We start from the raw sequence: 19,565 nt of genomic DNA, 5'->3' as shown, positions 1-19,565 counted from the left end.
ATTTCAATCAAATGTATTGGCTCAATATTTAGAGAGCGAGAGAGAAAGAGCAAGAGACTTTCTGCTCTTACTGCGTTAACACTTTGTCATAAGAACCCCACCAGTCCTCCCAGCCAAGTCTTCAGATAAAAAACATACACTGATTTATATGGTCATGTATTGTCAACTCAATATGGAAGCCACGACTTCTAAGGCACCCTAGAGGCTGGTGTAGGTGTGTATGAGTGTTAGTTATAAGGCACCCTGGACGTTGGCATGTTGAACATGGTGTGATAATGGATGCATCATTTAAATTCGAGGAGATGTCATAACCCATCAGTGGGCACTGAGAATGAAACACACACGCATACACACGCACACAGCCTTTGAAAGACACATGTAGACACACCAGAGTTAGGGCGTAACACTGCTCAGGGCTCGACATTAATGCTTGTCCTCTTGCCCGGGGCAAGTAAAAATAATTGTAGGACAAGCAGATTTTAGATTGAAGTTATTTTTAATTTTTTTAATCACGCAAAAATCACAATATCAAACAATTAGGCTACTCTGATCAGAATGGCGAAGGTGCATAAATATGGAGGAATTCAGATGTGACTCGTTTCAGGAAACTAGGTGTATGGCACGCGTCACTACTTCACAGGAGAGCCATTTGAACGTAAACCTTTGTAAAAAATCCAAATGCGTTTTTTGGCAGAAATGCCTTCTGGAACATGTGAACTTTCATGTGCCTTAATAACAAACTTGTATGCCATCTGAAAATACGAATAACATTGTTAAATTACGAGCCTAGTTGGTTTAGCCACAGAAAAAGACAGCAACCTTCCCGCTAGCCATGATTGGCTGAGATAAAGAGTGGGCTGGACATGCCAAGAGATCACGTTTTGGAATCAGTGGAATTATAATATGATAGCTAAGGAGATTGAGAAAACATCTGTCTCCGGATTACATCTTCAAACTAAGGGCAACCATGGCATCCGTGACAGAGGGGGAGAAGCATCCATCCATGTAAGATGGTCTAGCTAGCTACAATTTCAGATATTAAACGTTTCTAATTTTGTCAGAAAGTAGTTTTCAGTTCAAGTTAAAGTGTACTGTTAGCTAGCTAGCTGACGTTAGCTGGCTGGCTCGCTAGCTAACGTTATGTGTATGATCTGTGTAGTAATATTATTCGTATCTCAGAGCCATTCGCTTTGCTAGTTATAGCCTAATGTTAGCTAGCTAACATTGAACCTGGTTGGTTAGCTACCTGCAGATTCATGCAGGGTAGTAACGTCATGAGTTGGGATTATGGTTCATTGTTTAGCTAGCTACATGTCTTGACTCCACTATGCAAGTAACCATTTCAATATAATGTTCATGATGTCAATGCGACAACTGTTGATAGACGTAGCTGGTAAATTCGCTCTGGCTCTCGTTTGAGTGTGCCAGAGCGCAGAATAACAGACAAATTTATGAACGCTCAAAACCCTTTGAAGATGGCCGGTGTCAGTAAACGTTGGCAAAAAAGCTTAATTAAATTGTTGCCAGCAGCACAGTTGCAGTCACCAACGCTCTGGATAACATAAAAACAGCCTAACCAGCTCTGCTAGGGCGAGTAAAATGGTCAGTAAGCTGTTCTCTCATTTGTGTCTGGAAGTAGCTAGCAAGCTAGCCAACGTTAGCTTGGGTGCTTGACTGCTGTTGTTAGGACAGAACACTCGGATCAACCCTACTCCTCCGCGTCCAGTGTGCGCTCTGAACGCTCCGAGAGCTAAACGCTCTGAATTCACGAACTGACAATCTGACAACGCTCTGAGTTTACTGGCGGGGCTATAGCTTAAGAGGGTGTAAATGATGCTGAATGGGTGTAGACAAAGAAGAGCTCTCCAGTGGGTGTACCAAAACATTAAAACAGCCATTTTCTCAAAAGTGAGGTTACAAATTTATCAACTTTCAAAACAGAATTACTTTCCCATTGTTCCTCAACTGTAGTGTATGATATACCATTTTCTAGCTCTGAGTCTCTACTTTTAGCCAATGTAAAAAACACAATTTCAAATGTTGTTACATAAGACCGAATCGAGCCGGTCGGTCAAATATGACCTCATTGTTTTAGCACTACCCACAGAGTTTTTAAACTACGGCACGCGACATGGTTTAAATATTCCAATGAATCAGCACAATCTACTTTTTAGTTTTTCCAAATTGCCGCCGTCTTGAAGGTAAGATTGGAATCAAGTTTACTGTGCAAATGCAGATACAAAAAAAGAGTAAATGGAAAGCACTGTATTATACGGCAAACTTAGCAAATTAGGCATTTGTGGTAAGTACATGGGGGCCACCATTTTTATGCATGTCTGCTATTGGATCAAAGTGTCCTCCGGATGAGATGTGTTGCACACTGGCCTCCCAGCAACAGTTAAATAATGATATACAACAGACTTACTAGATCAACAAATCAAAACATATTGTGTAGTTTGGATGGTTACTAGCTAGCAAATTCGAAACCTATTGTGTAGTTTGGATGGTTACTAGCTAGCCAATTCGAAACAAATTGTGTAGTTTGGCTGGTTACTAGCTAGCCAATTCAAAACATATTGTGTCGTTTGGATGGTTACTAGCTAGCCGATTCAAAACTAATTGTGTAGTTTGGCTGGTTACTAGATTGACAAATCAAAACCTATTTTGTAGTTTGGCTGGTCACTAGCTAGCCAATTCAAAACATATTGTGTAGTTTGGATGGTTACTAGCTAGCCAATTCGAAACCTATTGTGTAGTTTGGATGGTTACTAGCTAGCCAATTCAAACCATATTGTGTAGTTTGGCTGGTTACTAGCTAGCCAATTCAAACCATATTGTGTAGTTTGGCTGGTTACTAGCTAGCCAATTCAAAACATATTGTGTCGTTTGGATGGTTACTAGCTAGCCAATTCAAAACAAATTGTGTAGTTTGGCTGGTTACTAGATTGACAAATCAAAACCTATTTTGTAGTTTGGCTGGTTACTAGCTAGCCAATTCACAACATAGTGTAGTTTGGATGGTTACTAGCTAGCCAATTCGAAACCTATTGTATAATTTGGCTGGTTACTAGATTGACAAATCAAAACATATTGTGTAGTTTGGATGGCTACTAGCTAGCCGATTCAAAACATATTGTGTAGTTTGGATGGTTACTAGCTAGCCAACTCGAAACCTATTGTGTAGTTTGGCTGGTTACTAGATTGACAAATCAAAACCTATTTTGTAGTTTGGCTGGCTACTAGATTGACAAATCAAAACCTATTTTGTAGTTTGGCTTGTTACTAGCTAGCCATTTCAAAAAACATTATGTAGTTTGGATAGTTACTAGCTAGCCAATTCGAAACATACAGTGGGGAAAAAAAGTATTTAGTCAGCCACCAATTGTGCAAGTTCTCCCACTTAAAAAGATGAGAGAGGCCTGTAATTTTCATCATAGGTACACGTCAACTATGACAGACAAAATGAGAAAAAAATATCCAGAAAATCACACTGTAGGATTTTTTATGAATTTATTTGCAAATTATGGTGGAAAATAAGTATTTGGTCAATAACAAAAGTTTCTCAATACTTTGTTATATACCCTTTGTTGGCAATGACACAGGTCAAACGTTTTCTGTAAGTCTTCACAGGGTTTTCACACACTGTTGCTGGTATTTTGGCCCATTCCTCCATGCAGATCTCCTCTAGAGCAGTGATGTTTTGGGGCTGTCGCTGGGCAACACGGACTTTCAACTCCCTCCAAAGATTTTCTATGGGGTTGAGATCTGGAGACTGGCTAGGCCACTCCAGGACCTTGAAATGCTTCTTACGAAGCCACTCCTTCGTTGACTGGGCGGTGTGTTTGGGATCATTGTCATGCTGAAAGACCCAGCCACGTTTCATCTTCAATGCCCTTGCTGATGGAAGGTTTTCACTCAAAATCTCACGATACATGGCCCCATTCATTCTTTCCTTTACACGGATCAGTCGTCCTGGTCCCTTTGCAGAAAAACAGCCCCAAAGCATGATGTTTCCACCCCCATGCTTCACAGTAGGTATGGTGTTCTTTGGATGCAACTCAGCATTCTTTGTCCTCCAAACACGACGAGTTGAGTTTTTACCAAAAAGTTCTATTTTGGTTTCATCTGACCATATGACATTCTCCCAATCCTCTTCTGGATCATCCAAATGCACTCTAGCAAACTTCAGACAGGCCTGGACATGTACTGGCTTAAGCGGGGGGACACGTCTGGCACTGCAGGATTTGAGTCCCTGGCGGCGTAGTGTGTTACTGATGGTAGGCTTTGTTACTTTGGTCCCAGCTCTCTGCAGGTCATTCACTAGGTCCCCCCGTGTGGTTCTGGGATTTTTGCTCACCGTTCTTGTGATCATTTTGACCCCACGGGGTGAGATCGTGCGTGGAGCCCCAGATCGAGGGAGATTATCAGTGGTCTTGTATGTCTTCCATTTCCTAATAATTGCTCCCACAGTTGATTTCTTCAAACCAAGCTGCTTACCTATTGCAGATTCAGTCTTCCCAGCCTGGTGCAGGTCTACAATTTTGTTTCTGGTGTCCTTTGACAGCTCTTTGGTCTTGGCCATAGTGGAGTTTGGAGTGTGACTGTTTGAGGTTGTGGACAGGTGTCTTTTATACTGATAACAAGTTCAAACAGGTGCCATTAATACAGGTAACGAGTGGAGGACAGAGGAGCCTCTTAAAGAAGAAGTTACAGGTCTGTGAGAGCCAGAAATCTTGCTTGTTTGTAGGTGACCAAATACTTATTTTCCACCATAATTTGCAAATAAATTCATTAAAAATCCTACAATGTGATTTTCTGGAGAATTTTTTTTCTCAATTTGTCTGTCATAGTTGACGTGTACCTATGATGAAAATTACAGGCCTCTCTCATCTTTTTAAGTGGGAGAACTTGCACAACTAAATACTTTTTTCCCCCACTGTATACAGTGTGTGCGAATGTAGTAAGTTATGGAGGTAAGGCAATAAATAGGCCATAGTGCAAAAATACAATTTCGTAATTAACACTGGAATTTGGCTAACACAGAATTGTGAATTGAGGTTTCGGACAAGTAAAAAAAATCAGCCAAAAAAAGTTAATATCAAGCCCTGCTGCTGGTCACATCTTCTCTTGTCAACGGAGGTGTGTGTGTGTGTGTGTGTGTGTGATCGTGCAGATCCGTGAGCGTTTCTGCATTAACCTTTTCACGCGTGAGTTCATTTTCTCTCTAACGGTCGCCCCAGCGTGAGTCGTTTTTTTAACGTGATGTCAGAATGCACTCACTGTTCCAAAATGTGATTGTTACGCAACAGGACAGTTAACCCGCGCTGCCTGCTATTTATCTATAGACTGTTTCAACTTATCAATTTCAAATTATTTTCTAACAAGTTTTATTTTTTAACAACAGTTTGAATTGAAGTGTGTTCCGCCTCCTCATTAATTCACATAGAAGTAGCCCATTTCACTGTTGCGGACAATTTATGTTTGAAGCTTTACTGAGCCGGACAAACTTCTCTCTTCGAGCAGAGCCCAAGCACTTTCCCAGTGTTTCCGCAGGTCAAGTATGCAGAGATTTGCGCAGTCTTGCACAAACTTTTCCCCCTGGCACATTTTCTGGCTAGCACTCGCATTGCCTTCATTGTTGTTTTCCTTACAAATAATAACTTGACATGTGTGCGTTCCTATCAAAGTAAGTGCCTTATTTTCTGTATATCGTGTTGTCATTTCTACTGTAGCAAACAGTATGTATGTAGCATAATGTATTTACAGTTTTATTCACATACTTTCAAGTACTGGTGACAAATCATGCATTCTGATTATTGCATAGATTGTAATGCACACCTATAATGTGTGCAAAATACTTTTTTGAAGGTTGTACTGATTATAATGCTAAGCTATTTGCCAGCTATGTGTGGCGCCATGTTTGTTGACATTATACAATGCATTCTGGGTGTCATGTGAACGTTTGTCAGACTAAAGATGTTATAACAAAATGAAGTGAAGGAATGGTTCACTCATCTTTCGAGTAAACTTCTGGAAGTGAATGAAAGGAAGTGAATGATTGTAGACGAGACACCCCCTTCAAAACGCATACTGCAAACAGACCAAATTCATCTTGTCTCCTCTTATTATCTTTGGTTACCCATCGTCGGATTACTTTAGATTTTTAGAAAGTGCTTTACTCAATTATTTAGATCAATGGTGAGCTCACCCATTTGTAAATAGTAATTGCTAATTAGCTAATTCATATTGTGGTTTTTGTCAGCAGAGAGTTACCTAAATATGACCGCTTGAGTTATGCCAATCTTTCCTCAGTTAGGGCTAGGACTAATGTAGCCTACATTTTCCGGTTTGGATGATTGTGTTATGCAGTCGCTACTTCTGTGAATGTCTGAACATTGCATCCAAAAATAAACTGGTCACATTCAGGACATAACTTTGTAAAGACTCTGTTTGCGCAAAATGTTTGTGAAAAAACAGTGTAGCCAGCTCAAATGCTGACTGTTGCGTCAATCAAAACTGGACGTTCTAAATAAGCGCTCTAATCAAACCGGTTTGAGTGTACACTGCAGGGCCCACTGTAGAATGATCACACCCATTTGTTGGTACATGTCAAAGGGTTTAGGGGAGAAACCGATGCCAGGCAAGTGATTGCCAACATCAAACAACAATCAGTCCCCTCTAACCATGTCCACCAGTCTAGTCCTCCTTCAGCTGGCAGCCAGACAGTGCCGTCTGTCCCCAATAGGGACCTGCCGCCTGATTTCCGTGATTTCAGACCACCGAGCCAACGGAGGCCCTCGTCGCCCCCTGCGACACCCACTTTCTCAGAGGTACCCCCCTCCTTCTACACAATGGCACTCCTCGCTGCATTGTGCACCCCCTCTATGATTGTTGGGGGAAGTTCAATGTGCCCTAGAGCTCATGGAGCTCAGCCATCCCCCTCATGGAGCTCAGCCAAATTCACAACCTCCCCCTCCCAAGATAGCCATCGTTGGGAGTTCCATTTTACAGGATGCGGTGGTTGATGGCGCAAAGACATTCTGCTTCCCTGGTACCAGAGTGCGTGACATCACTCGGGAGCTTACGGTAATTCTAGACCAAAACCCGGAGCTGCACACAGGGGTTATGCATGCTGGTATAAATGACAAAAAGCTGCGGCAATGGGCTGAGTTGAGACGGGACTTCAAATACCTGAGAGACAGACTATTGGCTACTAGCCCTATCCCAACACACCGTCGTGGAATTGATCGCTTCTCCTGGCTATTTGCACTGGACTCTTGGATGAAATCAGGACTCTGCTCTGAAAAAACGTAGGATTTTATTGACAATTTCTAACTGTTTTGGGAGCGACCATAGTTCCTAAAAAGAGACTGCCTGCACCCAAACAGGAGAGGAGCTTGGATGCTGAGTGCTAACATCGAAAAGGCACTAAAAAAGTGATGGGATATCAGTCCTTGCCCGCAACAGCTAACCCTCAATGAGTCTTCTATTAATCCACGTCCTCGTTCAAGGCATAGACCAAATGGCACAGTTCTAAGCAATCTTGTATCTAAACCCCATCGCTATTTATTATAGAGGGTTCCGTCTGATCTGAAATCCCGCAGCTGTGTGTTCTTGGACTGATTCATGTAAATGTCAAAAGTTTTATTTAAAAAAGGGCTCTTATTGTAATTCTGGCTTCTCAAACCAACACAGGCATTTTGATAATTATTGAGACTTGTTTAAAAAAGTATGTGCCAGACTCTGATGTGTCTATGAATGGATATAATGTTTATAGAGCTGACAGTAACCTAATCCATGTTCCTTTGACTGTTAGCTCCGAGGGTATTGTCAGCAATAATCATATGACCATAGAATTGAATTCCACTGTTTGCACTAAAACTGTCTGCTTTAGGAAGAAGCCCACTGTGGGCAGCCCACGCAGTACCATTGGCTCAAATGTAAATATCACTGACATGCCTACCTCAGATCAGCCTCTCAGAATAGCACTAAAAACAAACAAGCAACCTAGAAAATAACCAAAAATAGACCATATTGTAGCCTGAGAAACAATGTTCATGAAATTGACTTACGAACATCAGAAAACATTCATATGCTGGCCATCTCTGAAACACACTTAGATCATTCCTTTGATGATGCAGTAGTAGCTATAAATGGTTATAGCATATACAGGAAATATAGGAATGAAAATGGCAGAGGTGTTCCTATATATGTCCAGAGTCATATTCCTGTTAGGCTGAGAGAAGACCTCATGTCAGATGATGTGGAAGTAATATCAGGTTAATCTGCCTCACCTAAAGCCTATTCTCATAGGAAGTTGCTATATAAAAAAATGCTTCAAATCAAATCACATTTTATTTGTCACATACACGTGTTTAGCAGATGTTATTGCGGGTGCAGCGAAATGCTTGTGCTTCTAGCTCCGACAGTGCAGTAATTCCTAACAATTTCACAACATATACCCAATACACACAAATCTAAGTAAGGAATGGTTTAAAAAATATATACATATATGCACAAGCAATGACAGAGCGGCATGGACTAAGATACAGTAGAATATTATAGAATACAGTATATACAGTGAGGGAAAAAAGTATTTGATCCCCTGCTGATTTTGTACGTTTGCCCACTGACAAAGACATGATCAGTCTATAATGTTAATGGTAGGTTTATTTGAACAGTGAGAGACAGAATAACAACATAAAAATCCAGAAAAATGCATGTCAAAAATGTTATAAATTGATTTGCATTTTAATGAGGGAAATAAGTATTTGACCCCTCTGCAAAATATGACTTAGTACTTGGTGGCAAAACCCTTGTTGGCAATCACAGAGGTCAGACGTTTCTTGGGATTAAGGACTGGAGACTGGCTAGGCCACTCCAGGACCTTAATGTGCTTCTTCTTGGGCCACTCCTTTGTTGCCTTGGCCGTGTGTTTTGGGTCATTGTCCTGCTGGAATACCCATCCACGACCATTTTCAATGCCCTGGCTGAGGGAAGGAGGTTCTCACCCAAGATTTGACGGTACATGGCCCCGTCCATCGTCCCTTTGATGCGGTGAAGTTGTCCTGTCCCCTTAGCAGAAAAACACCCCCAAAGCATAATGTTTCCACCTCCATGTTTGACGGTGGGGATGGTGTTCTTGGGATCATAGGCAGCATTCCTCCTCCTCCAAACACGGCGAGTTGAGTTGATGCCAAAGAGCTCGATTTTGGTCTCATCTGACCACAACACTTTCACCCAGTTCTCCTCTGAATCATTCAGATGTTCATTGGCAAACTTCAGACGGGCTTGTATATGTGCTTTCTTGAGCAGGGGGACCTTGCGGGCGCTGCAGAATTTCAGTCCTTCACGGCGTAGTGTGTTACCAATTGTTTTCTTGGTGACTATGGTCCCAGCTGCCTTGAGATCATTGACAAGATCCTCCCGTGTAGTTCTGGGCTGATTCCTCACTGTTCTCATTATCATTGCAACTCCACAAGGTGAGATCTTGCATGGAGCCAAAGGCCGAGGGAGATTGACAGTTATTTTGTGTTTCTTCCATTTGCGAATAATCGCACCAACTGTTGTCACCTTCTCGCCAAGCTGCTTGGCGATGGTCTTGTAGCCCATTCCAGCCTTGGGTAGGTCTACAATCTTATCCCTGACATCCTTGGAGAGCTCTTTGGTCTTGGCCATGGTGGAGAGTTCGGAATCTGATTGATTGATTGCTTCTGTGGACAGGTGTCTTTTATACAGGTAACAAGCTGAGATTAGGAGCTCTCCCTTTAAGAGTGTGCTTCTAATCTCAGCTCGTTATCTCTATAAAAGACACCTGGGAGCCAGAAATCTTTCTGATTGAGAGGGGGTCAAATACTCAATTTATAAAAAAATTTACATGCGTTTTTCTGGATGTTTTTGTTGTTATTCTGTCTCTCACTGTTCAAATAAACCTACTATTAAAATTATAGACTGATAATTTCTTTGTCAGTGGACAAACGTACAAAATCAGCAGGGGATCAAATACTTTTTTCCCTCACTGTACATATGAGATGAGTAATGCAAGCTATGTAAACATTATTAAAGAACTAGTGTTCCATTTCTTAAAGTGCCCAGTGATTTCAATAGGCAGCAGCAGCCTCTAATGTGCTAGTGATGGCTATTTAACAGTCTGATGGCCTTGAGATAGAAGCTGTTTTTCATTCTCTCTGTCCCAGCTTTGATGCACCTGTACTGACCTCGCCTTCTGGATGATAGCGGGGTGAACAGGCAGTGGCTCGGGTGGTTGATGTCCTTGATGATTTTTTTGGCCTTCCTGTGACATTGGGTGCTGTAGGTGTCCTGGAGGGCTTCTAGCTGTAACCGATGTCTACAATTTGGTTCAGGTTATCAGTCAACCTACCAGGGTATTTACAAACAGAACAGCAACTAAATCATCCACGTGTATTGACCACTTCTTTACAAATGTTGCAGAAATCTGCTGTAAAGCAGTATCCCCACCCATCGAATGTAGTGATCATAATAGAATAGCCATATCTAGAAAGACCAAAGTTCCAAAGACTGGGCCAAGATTGTGTCTAAGCGATCATTGCAATGATTCCTGAAATATATTTGTTGGTCTGATGTGTGTAATGAGGAACAACCTGAACAGCTTTATGAAATTGCTTTATCCAGTTACTGATAGGCATGCACCCATCGAGAAACTGTTAGAACTGCCAAACCCACATGGATAGATGAATTGATCAAACGGTATGGCTGAGAGTAACGAGGTAAAGGGAATAGCAAATAAGTCTGACAACACAGCAGATTGTCAAACATACAGCAAATTGAGAAATCACGTAACTAAACAAAATTAAGAAAAAAACTATACTATGGAACAAAGATAAATGATATAAAGAACGATAGTAAAACGCTCTGCAGTACCTTAAATGAAATTCTAGGTAAAAAAAAGCGAACTCAGCTCCATCCTTCATTGAGGCAGATGGCTTGTTCATAACAAAACCCTTCGATATTGACAACCACTAATAACCACTAATAACTTCTTTGTTGACAAGATTAGCAAACTTAGGCATGACATGCAAACAACAAACACTGAGCCCTCATATTCATGCATATCGGACCAAATAATCAAAGACAAGCACTGTAGTTTTGAGTTCCACAAAGTTGGTGTTGAAGTAAGTGGCCTTACACAGGAAGCGGCAGGAAGCGGCACAGGTCCTAATCCAGGCACTTGTCATCTCCCGTCTGGATTACTGCAACTCGCTGTTGGCTGGGCTCCCTGCCTGTGCCATTAAACCCCTACAACTCATCCAGAATGCCGCAGCCCGTCTGGTGTTCAACCTTCCCAAGTTCTCTCACGTCACCCTGCTCCTCCGCACACTACACTGGCTTCCAGTTGAAGCTCGCATCTGCTACAAGACCATGGTGCTTGCCTACGGAGCTGTGAGGCGAACGGCACCTCCGTACCTTCAGGCTCTGATCAGTCCCTACACCCAAACGAGGGCATTGCGTTCATCCACCTCTGGCCTGCTGGCTCCCCTACGTCTGCTGAAGCACAGTTCCCGCTCAGCCCAGTCAAAACTGTTCGCTGCTCTGGCACCCCAATGGTGGAACAAGCTCCCTCACGACGCCAGGACAGCGGAGTCACTCACCACCTTCCGGAGACATTTGAAACCCCACCTCTTTAAGGAACACCTGGGATAGGATAAAGTAATCCTTCTAACCCCCCCCTTACCCCACCCCACCAAAAAAAAAAAAAAAAAAAAAAAAAAAAAAATAAATTTGTAAAGTGGTTATCCCACTGGCTATAAGGTGAATTCACCAATTTGTAAGTCGCTCTGGATAGGAGCGTCTGCTAAATGACGTAAATGTAAATGTAAATGGTTCTGGTCTAGAAGCACGGTTTCTACTGCTCCTACAGTTTTGCTTCGGTACTGCAATTTAACTGACGCCCGGCCCAGAAAGACATTACATTTACATTTTAGTCATTTAGCAGACGCTCTTATCCAGAGCAACTTACAGTTAGTGAGTGCATACATTATTATTTAAAAAATAATGATAATTATATACTGGCCCCCCGTGGGAATCGAACCCACAACCCTGGCGTTGCAAATGCCATGCTCTACTAACTGAGCTACCTCCCTGCTAGCCATTCCCTCCCCTACCCTGGACGACGCTGGGCCGGCTACGACAGAGCCTGGATTCGAACCAGGATCTCTAGTGGCACAGACCACTGCGCCAGTGCCTTAGACCACTGCGCCACATTGACGGCCACAGAGAAGTCAGATTTGAAAATTCCTAATAAGACACTTTAGTCATCGCCTTTGTGCACAAAACATCCATTGAATTATTCAAATAATTGTCGCTGAGGCTGATTTTTTCCCCCATCACTCAGACAAAGATATTAACATTTTATATTCATCCAATGTCTCATGTTATGGATGACGTGATGACGTCGTCGCTGCTCCCTGTGCTCACTGAGTGCTAGTATGCATGTGATGTTGGTCCGTATAAACCGGATGCAACCCGGATAAACGGTCCATGAATCAGCATATGCAAACGTGAGTAGATTATCTTGAAAACAGCGGTCGGACATCTATAAATAAGGACAAGCTATCTAGTACTGACAACCTGGATGGCAAATTACTGAGGTTGGTAGCGGAATACATTGCGACTCCTGTTTGCCACATCTTCAATTTAAGCTTAGAAGATGGACTTTCAGCATGCTTATAAGGAAGGGCACTCAACATGCTCAGCACTGACACAAATGACTGATGATTGACTGAAAGAAATTGATAGTAAGAGGATTGTGGGAACTGCTTTGTTAGACTTCAGTGCAGCTTTTGATATCATTGATCATAACCTACAGCTGAAAAAAAACATAGGTGTTATGGATTTACATCCTCTGCACTTTCATGGATTGAGAGTGACCCATCTAATAGAACACAGAGGGTTTTCTTTAATGAAAGCCTCTCTAATGCAAATTCGGTTGAGTGTGGTGTACCATAGGGCAGCCGGCTTGGGCCATTATTGTTTTTTGTTTTTACTAATGATCTTCCACTGACCTTGAATAAAGCCTGTGTGTCTATAAAGCCTGTCTGACGACTCAACAGTATACATGTCGGCTACGACAGTAAAATAACTGACACCCTTAACATAGAGCTCCAGTCAGTTTTAGAATGGGTAACTAGCAATAGGCTGGTGCTCAAACTCCAGTATCTATGTACCGGGAGGGCTAGGGTCAGTCTGTCCTATCTGGTGAAATGCTCCTGTCATATCTGGTGTCCTGTATGAATTTAAGTCTCACTCACCTGCTGTCTCGACCTCTGAATGCTCGCCTATGAAAAGCCAACTGACATTTACTACTGAGGTGCTGACCTGTTGCACCCTCTACAACCACAGTGATTATTTGACCCTGCTGGTCAACTATGAATGTTTGAACATCTTGAAGAACGATCTGGCCTTAATGGCCATGTACAGTTGAAGTCGGAAGTTTACATACACTTAGGTTGGAGTCATTAAAACTCGTTTTTCAACCACTCCACAAATTTCTTGTTCACAAACTATAGTTTTGGCAAGTCGGTTAGGACATCTACTTTGTGCATGACACAAGTAATTTTTCCAACAATTGTTTACAGACAGATTATTTCACTTATAATTCACTGTATCACAATTCCAGTGTGTCAGAAGTTTACATACACTAAGTTGACTGTGCCTTTAAACAACTTGGAATATTCCAGAAAATGATGTCATGGCTTTAGAAGCTTCTGATAGGCTAATTGGCATCATTTGAGTCAATTGGAGGTGTACCTGTGGATGTATTTCAAGGCCTACCTTCAAACTCAGTGCCTCTTTGTTTGACAACATGGGAAAATCAAACGAAATCAGCCAAGAAATCAGCCTGAAGGTAGCACGTTCATCTGTACAAACAATAGTACGCAAGTATAAATACCATGGGATCACGCAGCCGTCATACCACTCAGAAAGGAGACGCGTTCTGTCTCCTAGAGATTAATGTACTTTGGTGCGAAAAGTGCAAATCAATCCCAGAACAACAGCAAAGGACCTTGTGAAGATGCTGGAGGAAACAGGTACATAAGTATCTATATCCACAGTAAAACGAGTCCTATATTCACATAACCTGAAAGGCCGCTCAGCAAGGAAGAAGCCACTGCTCCAAAACCGCCATAAAAAAGCCAGACTACGGTTTGCAACTGCACATGGGGACAAAGATCATACTTTTTGGAGAAATGTCCTCTGGTCTGATGAAACAAAAATAGAACTGTTTGGTCATAATGACCATCGTTATGTTTGGAGGAAAAAGGGGGACGCTTGCAAGCCGAAGAACACCATCCCAACCGTGAAGCACAGGGGTGGCAGCATCATGCTGTAGGGGTGCTTTGCTGCAGAAGGGACTGGTGCACTTCACAAAATAGATGGCATCATGAGGAAGGAAAATTATGTGGATATATTGAAGCAACATCTCAAGACATCAGTCAGGAAGTTAAAGCTTGGACACAAATGGGTCTTCCAAATGAACAATGACCCCAAGCATACTTCCAAAGCTGTGGCAAAATGGCTTAAGGACAACAAGTCAAGGTATTGGAGTGGCCATCACAAAGCCCTGACCTCAATCCTATAGAAAAATTGTGGGCAGAACTGAAAAAGCGAGCAAGGAGGCCTACAAACCTGACTCAGTTACACCAGCTCTGTCAGGAGGAATGGGCCAAAATTCACCCAACTTATTGTGGGAAGCTTGTGGAAGGCTACCCGAAACATTTGACCTAAGTTAAACAATTTAAAGGCAATGCTACCAAATACTAATTGAGTGTATGTAAACTTCTGACCTACTGGGAATGTGATGAAAGACATAAAAGCTTAAATAAATCACTCTACTATTATTCTGACATTTCACATTCTTAAAATAAAGTGGTGATCCTAACTGACCTAATAAAGGGAATTTTTACTAGGATTAAATGTCAGGAATTGTGAAAAACTGAGTTTAAATGTATTTGGCTAAGGTGTATGTAAACCTCCGACTTCAACTGTACTGACTCTTATAATCTCCACCCGGCACAGCCAGAAGACGACTGGCCACCCCTCACAGCCTGGTTCCTCTCTAGGTTTCTTCCTAGATTCCTGCCTTCTAGGGAATTTTCCCTAGCCGCCGTGCTTCTACAACTGCATTGCTTGCTGTTTGGGGTTTTAGGCTGAGTTTCTGTATAAGCACTGTTGATGTAAAAAGGGCTTCATAAAAGCATCATTTTGGAAACAAATCACTCGCTCAACCCTAAACATCATCTAGATCTATTATAGATAATGTGGCGATTGAGCAAGTTAAGGAGATTAAACTGCTGCGCGTAATCCTAGATAGCAAGCTGTCATGGTTGACTCAATGGTTGCAAAAATAGGAAGAGGTCTGTCTATGATAAGGCGTCGCTCTGCTTTCTTGACATCTCAAGCAACCAGACAGGTCCTACAGGCCCTATTTTTGTCGCACCTGGACTAATGCCCAGTTGTGTGGTCATATCCAGCAAAGGAGGACATACGCAAATTGCAGTTGGTCCAGAACAGAGCAGCACGTATTGCACGTAGATGTACACGGAGGGCTAATGTCAATGACATGCATGTCAATTTCTCCTGGCTCAAAGTTGAGGAGAGATTGACTGCATCTCGATTGGTCTTTGTGCGAGGTGTTTAAGGTACCAAACTGTCTGTTCAAGCAATTGGCACACAGCTCCGACACGCATCGGTACCACACAAGACATGCAACCAGAGGTCTATTTACAGTCCCCAGGTCCAGAACAGAGGCCGGGAAAAACACACCGTTTTAAATAGAGCCAAGACTACATGGTACTCTGCAACCCCAGGTAACTCAAGCTAGCAATAAAATTAGATTAAAAAAAAACAGATAAAAGAACACCTTATGGCACAATGGGGACTGTGAAGAGAGACAGACATTTTATATATTTTGTATTATGTATTATATATTGTTATGTACTGTATATTATGTATTTTATGTATTCTATTTGTTGTGTTTTGTTTCCTGTTTGGACCCCAGGAAGAGTAGCCACTGCCTTGGCAGCAGCTAATTGGGGATCCTAATAAAATATTACTAATACTACCCCTTCAAGGGTTGAGAGACCGATGCAGTTTTACATTTTTCACACCATATTTTATGCATAGACACAGCCATAATGCAAGAGATCAAACAGTTTTATGTGTAGTGTGTGTGTGGGTGTGCTAAGGCCAAATAGCACCTTGAAAGGGAGGAATGTCAATGTTATTATGTGCGGGGAGGAATGTCAATGTTATTATGTGCGGGGAGGAATGTCAATGTTATTATGTGCGGAGGCAAAGTAGCAGCTTTGCAGAGGGAGAATGTCAATGTGATTTAGCCATGGAGCCTCTCACATCATTTGCCTCTGATAATAATGACTTGAGGATGTAGCCTATAAAAACAGGTGTGAGGTAAGATTGAACTTTGTTGAGATATAGCCTACATACAAGTGGAAGGCTGGAAGCATCTGCATACAGTACACAAACACTTAAACGTTCCCATACACACTTCCACACATCCCTTCATGCACTTTTTACACAAACACACACAAATGACACACACACACACACACACACACACACACACTAAAGCTGCACATGAAACACTCATCTCCAGACTGTGTGGTCTATTATGAAGCATACATAGCTGTGTTATAACACTGATATAACATGACATAACGTGATGCAAGTCAAGCATTCACTGACATCATTGGTACCCATGAAACAGCCAATTCGTGTTCAGATAGGATATCAATTTAATCACGACTCCTATCAGAAATACTTATGATACACATACTTCTAACAGTCTCACCTTTCTTTGAGACATTAACTAACTACCATGATGATGTAGGCTAGCCTATATGGAATAATTAAACCACAAAGAATTCCATTTACATCTACAGGCCTTCTATAAGTTTGACTTCTGAGTGACTTTTGGACCAATTTAGTGTATGTGGTGAAAACACAGTCAGTCAGTACCAATGTCTTGGCCTGCTGCCTGGTGCTAAAAATACATGACTGTCTATCCTCCTACACCAGCGCACACAAAACTTCTGATCCTGTTTCTATAAACTGAAGGTAAGCCTACCACTTTTTCTGGGAAAGAGAAACACAAGCATTAGTCCACCTCCCCTACCTACCCCCCGCCACCGCGTGACCTCAAACACAAGCATACGCTGACACACATATACAAAACAGACATGCGGGAGAGAGCTAGAGAGGAAGAGAGCGACAGAGGCCCTGGGAGCAGCAAGCATCCTGCTGCATTATGAGAGACTCTGATACTGCATTCAGAAAGACACCAGCCTATGGATAGAGGATACAGACTGTTGGGTCTCTGTCTATATAATCATCAAGCACTTGATTGGTTGAATCAGGTGTTAGTGATGGGCTGGGATACAGAAATGCACATTGACGGTGTTCTCCAACAATGTATTGGTAAAATCACAACAAGGATGACAACACCATAAAGGACATCATAGAATACACACAGTATTATACATGTGGGGCTGTGTCATAGTAGTGCCTCCATTGTCTTGTTACACACACACACACTCTCCAAGGAGGTTATTAAATCAGTCGGGCCAATAAAAGTGGTTAGAAAATGCTTAATAAATCATGCAAACATCTCCAAGGAGGTGGGCCCAGAAGGTCATTAACACAATGTTGATTACAAACCCAGGGCAGGGCCGGGAAGAGAGAAAGAGGGGGACAGAGAAAGGAGACACAGGAAACTGTCCTGAGACAGATTGAGAAGAGAGGCACGGTTAGTTCAACCTGAGAAGAGGCACACATGCAAACATGCACCCCCATCCCTGCATGCACACAGGCACACACACACTCAACACATGGTCTCTAGTCTTTCTTTCTCAGGGGATTGCGATCTTCATAACATTTCACTACATTGAGTCAGAATGTTGTCACAATATATAATGATCAAATACATCTGGACCAAATCAAGTGAACCAAATGGCCTCAACCTCAGAAAGCCAGAAGGGTAGGAGATGGGAGGAGGAACCACCTGAGTGCTGAGTATAAGTGAGTGGTGATGCTTTGCTGGACTGCAGCTATAGGGGGCTGAAGAGCTGAAAGTTTGCTCTGACTGGGACGTCATCCATCTAGTGAGCAGGTCATGTTGTTGTGATTTACAGCAGTGTTCCTCAATCTCCCATCAATGGACTGGCGCCAGTCCATGAAATGTTGCTGGCCGGTCCCCGAGATTTAATGACACTAATTTAGTCAGGTGTACAGTGATAGTTTTCATGTAAGCGGTCCCCTACGGAGGAAAAACACTTGCCGGTACCGGTTTCACTGAGAAACACTGATCTAAAGCTTGAGCCACCAAAGCAACTCAGAGAGCATTGAGTTGAGTACACAGACTTAGCGCCCTATAAAATCGGTTTTATTTCTTGCCCGATTCTGTTAGTTTTTTCCCAAAATTCCATTTGATCCTTTTTGATTTTCCAGGTTTCCGTTCCCCCCTGTTTCTTCAGGTTTTCGCTCTCACGCTTTAATAGAAAAACAACTAAAGTGTGCACCTAGCAAGAGGCTGTTGTTTGGCGGTGTATTTTAGGGCACATGTGATGGTAGAGTTTGCAATACGAATACCCACTGGATTGATGCAAATAATCATATCATTCTGCCAGGTAAGCAAAGGCTACGTTGTAGTGAACATTTAATTGAAAAGGTTTTTTGGAAAGCCTTTCCATCTACCAGAATACCTTTTATTAGCATAATCGTTAACGGCTACACATAACGGTATTTTATGTTTTTGAATAATAAAAGTTATACATTTGCTTTGAGTAGTGCGTGACACTAAGGTGGCAACACATACATTATAAGTGATTTCAATGGGTCTTTCTCCATTCTGATTGTTTTATACTGTTGAATTCAACATAAAATAATTTTCAGCATTTTCATACATTTCTACATTTCCTGCACTCATTTGAGATCATTTCCACACTGCCACGTAGGGTTGCACGATATGGGCAAACAATCTAGGCCTTATTTTTTAACCAAATGTTGCAATTGCGATTTGACTTGCGATTTAGAGCAAAACACTAGGGTGAACTGTTGGAATCATGTTTATTCTAATTCTGTAGTTAGAATATAAATAATAGTGGGCACTCTGAATACAGTGTTGTTTGACATGACAATGAATAAAAATGCCAGGGAGGGGTTATTGTGAAAGGGTAGGAACCAAAGTGTTGATAAGTGTTTCCTAGGGGACCCTATCATCTTTGGCTACATTAAATGTTTTCTCTTAGCTACTTCATGTAGCTAACATATTCATGCTTTGCATATTCCTCTTTGATTTAGCAGATACTGTTGCACAAACAACATGCTGATTTAGGTCTACACCATCATGGTATTATCAGGCTGTATAGATAATTACGTTTGCTCTGACTCAGTACATTAGCTAGCTAGCTAGCTAACTAACATTAACAAGATTTAGGCCCAATTTGCTAAGAAAATATAAACTAGCTGTTTGCAGATGTAAGAAACAAACTAATGATATAATTAATTAT

General features: G+C 41.9%; 1 protein-coding gene across 1 annotated transcript in view; it reads right to left on the bottom strand.

Annotated features, from left to right (window-relative positions):
- Positions 1–19,565, bottom strand: part of LOC311142740 (rho GTPase-activating protein 32-like) — a 247,376-nt gene that overhangs the window by 111,278 nt on the left and 116,533 nt on the right. The gene's annotated exons all lie outside the window — the stretch shown is intronic.

Source organism: Coregonus lavaretus (genome assembly GCF_964263955.1).
Source record: "Coregonus lavaretus genome assembly, chromosome: 15".
Classification (NCBI taxonomy): domain Eukaryota; kingdom Metazoa; phylum Chordata; class Actinopteri; order Salmoniformes; family Salmonidae; genus Coregonus; species Coregonus lavaretus.
This window is presented reverse-complemented; position numbering and strand designations above follow the sequence as displayed.